The sequence below is a fragment of the Schistocerca cancellata genome, chromosome 4, assembly GCF_023864275.1.
Source record: "Schistocerca cancellata isolate TAMUIC-IGC-003103 chromosome 4, iqSchCanc2.1, whole genome shotgun sequence".
Lineage (NCBI taxonomy): Eukaryota > Metazoa > Arthropoda > Insecta > Orthoptera > Acrididae > Schistocerca > Schistocerca cancellata.
Window position 1 is genome coordinate 226349729 of NC_064629.1, and position 4439 is coordinate 226354167.

A 4439-nucleotide genomic window follows, 5' to 3' on the forward strand; every position below is an offset into this window, starting at 1 on the left:
GAACCATATTAAGGGATAAATTGTGTCCTCAGGGTGTGAGTAGTTGATTGTGGGGTGGAGGGCATTACACCAAGAGGTGGAACTAAAGAGTGTTTCACAAAGTTATATCAACCCTTCTGCAGTGGTAGTGCAGTGCACAGGCATGCTCAGGGGTGTTTTCTTTTCCAAAAACTGCAGTAACATTACACAGAATACAGATATGAGTTACTAATAATAGTAATACGTGAAACATATATTGACAGAATCTCCATAAATCTCTGCACACTGTTCTACATCGTTAGAGGGTAAATTTATTCTTAAGCATTCTGCAAGGCAGTTGTAGCTTTCCTGCGGACAATATGACTTACACATTGCAGAAGGTCAGTATAACTTTGTACAACACCCTGTAGTTACTTCTTGTGGCATAGGGAGTAGAGAGAGTGGGGACTTACTTCTTTCACTATTCATATTACAGACCTAAAAAGGAGGTAATGACCACAATCTGGTGACCTGCTTTTTCCTCATACTTCTACCCTCAACCCCATCACACCCTCAGAACATAATTTATCCCTTAACACACTTTACTGCAATTAGATGTTGTACAGACATTTAATGGTTGGTCTTAACTTCCCTCATTTAAAAATAATTATTAATTTTATACCACTGAAACACTGTTTTTAATAATTTGAAATTTTTAATCTCCTAAATCATGCACTCCTAGAGAAAAAAATGAGAGACCTTTATCATAGGAAATTTAATTATGTTTAATATTATACTGGGATACATTTTCACCAGAAACCAGAGTTTCTGAATTATTCAAGGAAAACATAAAGAGTGACCTACAAATAAACCCACCCCCATACTGAGCCACCATTAGTCAAACATTTTAGCATGTAGTTCATGGTGTAATATTTATGGCTTTACAGCCATCACATTCAGCTAAAAGAAGCTCTTCTTAGAACAGCTGAGACGTCAGCAGTGGGAAGATCACATAATGTGATTTTGAGGTACCAATGACAGATGGTTGGTTTGGTATGGGTATCATGAGGAAGACTGCGTAAATTGTGGTCTTTCTCAGTGATTGGCTGCTCCATTCAGAAGTTGCAGACCAAAATGATAATCTTGTGTTATTAATATTACAAAAACTAAACAGTGCATTTACTTGCATTTCATATTAAAGTATCTCTCAATAGCATGCTGTCATTCCATTATATCAAAACTGTTAATTACCACCAGTATAAAAAACAATAGCTACACAAAAAGGCAGACAAAGCTCTTCAGAGGTCTTTGGATTGCCTAACTTGGATGGCAGGCAAAGTGCTTCGGCTGCAAGTTCATAGCTGGACTGACAGTCTTGGAGGACAGACACGTTGCCTGCCATGGTCGGCATCAGGTTAAGACTTTTTTAGTAATGTATAGTTATATGGACACATAATTGAGAACAATTAGATAGTAATCACACAAATATACAATTCATTGTTTGTTTTTATGAAAGTATGAAGAATTGGAGATTATTTGTGATTCATAAAGTGGAACATGGTTGTGCAGTTTCTTGTATTCTGCTAATAAAAAGTGAGTGGCATCCCATATAAACAAACTAATTGGAAATCTAATTATTTCAAAAGTATCAGTTCCTCACTGAGAATTTATTATAGCCTCAAGATAATAGATTCATGACCTACATGCAGTTTTCTGCATAGAGGACAACAACTATAGATGACTGTAGGTTGGTGAACATTAAACAGAACTTATGTATTACACTCATGGCAGTAGAAGCAAACAGGCACCTTACGTGTACTGCAATCTTTGTACAAATGAGATAAGCGACACGTCATCTGTGGTAACACAGAGGAGGTATGTAGGGGAGAAATTACTGAGGAAAGGGGTTTATCACATGCATATACCTCTCTCTATCTGTCTCTCTTTTTTACTTGCAATACATGGCATCCCTTGTGTGGATACTTTGAAGTTGAAGTGCTGTGGAATTATGAGGCTAGATTTTATTAGCAAGAACTATAAACTGTAACCAACCAGTGAATTGTGTAAGGACTGTGTTCCACACATACTGTAAATAATGACCAGAGAACTGTATAAAAACTGCGACACATAGGGTTGGAATCATTTTTGAACTGTTTTTTGAACTTCAGCTGAACTATAACAATTGAGGCCACAAAATCAAATTTTCCTTTACAATGAAAGCAGTATCAGTGTAAATCAGGAATAGGAAGTTCTGAAGTGCTATGAGAAAAAAAGTTAACATTATGTACCTGTCCATGTAACATGTAACATATGGCGCATACATAGGAAAGGAAATCCACTACTCTACAGCTACACTATTGATGACAAACAGCTGGAGACAGCATCTGCTTAAATATCTAGGCATAACTATCAAGAGCAACCTTAAGTGGAATGACCATACAAAACAGATAGTGGAAAAAGCAGACACCAGACTCAGATTCATTGGAATAATCTTAAGGAAATGTAGCTAATCCGCGAAAGAAGTGGCTTATAAGGCACTTGTTCACCCGATTCTTGAGTATTGTTCATCTATCTGGGATCCCTATCAGGTAGGACTGATAGAGGAGAAAGAGAAGATCCAACAAAGAGCAGCATGTTCCATCACTAGATTGTTTAGCTGGCAAGAGAGTGTTATGGAGATGCTAAACAAACTCCACTGGCAGACGTTACAAGAAAGGTGTTGAGCATCACAGAGAGATTTACTATTGAAATTTCAGGACAGCATTTTTCAGGAGAAGTTGGACAACGTATTACTTCCCCCCCACATACATCTTGCGTATTGACCATGAGGAGAAAATTTGAGAAATTAGAGCCAATACAGAGGCTTACCAACAATCATCCTTCCCACACACTATTTGCGAGTGGAACAAGGTTGGAGGGGTCAGATAGTGGTACCAAAAGTACCCTCCACCACATACCATTAGGTGGCTTGCGGAGTATGATGTAGATGTAGATGAAGATTTAGATTATGTTAAAATTCATCACTTCAAGATTCTTAGTGCTACCAGATGACAAAGCATGCAGAACAGCATGAGACAGCCATAGACAAGAGGTGCGGAGGCAGCAAGCAATGACTAGTGCAGTCAGCAGTACAGGACACGTTATATGTGAAAGCTTCAGCACACCACAACAGCAGAGTTTCAGCCAGTGATACGGTCCACAGCTAAGGAGAATCAGTGGCAGTACATCAAGGAAGAAAAGTAGTGGAAGTGTTGCACCTGCGTATAGCACTTTAAGATTTGTAATTGGAACATTAGTATTAGTGAAATGTCTGGGGAAAAGGGAGTAAGTCATGGTACAGCATCAGCTTACTTTGCCAACTTGGGATGATCAGTATATGCTAAAATTAATTTTGCAGGAACAAAAAGAATATAAGGAGGAATTAAGAAAAGCACAAAAAGAGTGTAAGAAGGAATTAAGAAAAGCACAAAAAGTTTAAGGAGAAATTAAGAAAAGTACAAAAAGAGTATAAGGATGAATTAAGAAAAGTTCCAAATCAAATAGATAAGGGTTTCAAAGAAGGCAATGTAGGAATAGCTCAAATTAATGGTAAGTTCAGTGCTTTGGAACAAAAGATTACAAATCTTGAAGCTGAAACTGAGGGATGTAGTAAGGAAATACATTATGAAACAAAAGAATGGGGTAAAAAATTTGAAGCTCATAAGTCAGAAACAAATAAAAAGGTTGACCATGAAACACTTAGTTGTAACATTTCATGTAGAATCCTCTTGTAAATGCAACACAAGTGTGATTCAGGATAAACAGAGAGAAATAGAGGATAAAGTGCTTCCTGAGATGCAAGAAAAACTAGTCAATGAAGTTAAACAAAAAGTACAAATTTGGCATGAGCAAGAAGGAAGGAAAGGTATTGTTCAAGTAAGTGAAGTAGCAAATCATGCTAATGCATGTAAATTTCATCATATCTGTAGTAAGGGAACTATACATCCAATAACATTCATTAAACAGCTTTAGGGCATCACTCCTGAAAACATGACAGTACAACAAAAAATTGAATTCGTGGTCAGTAGTTTAGAAGGAGAAGCAATATGAAGGGGAGCAGGGGTCAGTAACACATGTAAGACATATAAAGAATTTCTTCATGCATTGTTGAATCAATACCAGTTTTGCAGTACACAAAACAGAGTAAGAGGTAAAGTAGTTGTGAACAGAAGGTCTGATGGTGAAAATGCCATTATACCACAAATGGATAGGAGTAAGGTACTAGAAGGTCTCTGTACTGAAATTCAGTGGCATCAATATAGTAAGAAATATGGACTTGACAGCCAGCTTCTGTCAGAGGCTGCTAGCAAAAAATGGTCAAATGTATACTGCATTTGTCTATGGGGAGACAAAGTTATCAGTTCATTATTAAGAAGCCTCGTATGAGGCTAGATAGTAAGGCTGAATTTGAGAAAGTTCTGAATAAAGTGCCTCATTCTACT